Here is a 940-nt window from a genome sequence, read left to right as displayed (position 1 = left end):
ATATATTTTTTTTATTTTATATTATTTTATTTGTCAATTAAGAGGTTAGTGTCATTTTTTGGGTATTTTCTTTAATTCACCCATTGTTATTTAACTGAAGTTTGTTAATAGAGTTATGGATATGACATAATATTATCACTTTTGGCTGGAAAGTTTAAATTGTATGCATTAACATCTCATGACAATTATTGAATGGTAAGATAATAATTAAAAAATATTCAGGTGCAATAGTACAATTCCTGGAATTATTATATTTGGTATTTATTCATTAGTATAACAATAAAAAATTGTTAGTGAAAACCTATTGGTGATTTAGAACTACATGTCAATCATCATTTCATTGAACTTACAATTTTGTGATACATCGAATTAAAAAGAAAATTTTGAATAGACTTGTTATTGTAGTCACTCTTTTTTTTAACTAACTGTGTCTTAGTAGTTATATATAAAATGAATCCTTAAGTTCTATTCTACAGATCATTTAGCTGGCCAAAATGTTTATCAAATTTGTAAGAATTATAGATTTTTTTTTAAAATCAATTTTAATTTTATTTATGATATTTTATTATATTTGTGAGAACTTGGATAAATGCTTGTAGTTTTTCCTACCTTTTGTATTATTTTAAATACATTTTAGTTAATATCAGTAAATTAAACCATTTTATGTTTACTTTGATATGTATAACTTTTATATTTAGCATTATACATTTCTATTTCGTAATTTTTAATTTCTTTACATTTTAATAAATATTGAAATATGACCTATCTGTTTAGATGGTAATGGTTATAAAAGTTCTTTCAGGTATTATTGTTTTTTAATGTTGCTTTGCATTTATAACTAACTCTATTAAAGAGAAAATTAGCATGTATTGTCCATCAGCTTGTATGTTGTTTGATTAACATATTGAAAGTTTTATATATTTAAATTTTTCTTTGTTCT

This window comes from Halyomorpha halys, unplaced genomic scaffold (genome assembly GCF_000696795.3).
Source record: "Halyomorpha halys isolate HHAL.00 unplaced genomic scaffold, Hhal_1.1 Scaffold41.1, whole genome shotgun sequence".
Taxonomy (NCBI): domain Eukaryota; kingdom Metazoa; phylum Arthropoda; class Insecta; order Hemiptera; family Pentatomidae; genus Halyomorpha; species Halyomorpha halys.
This window is presented reverse-complemented; position numbering follows the sequence as displayed.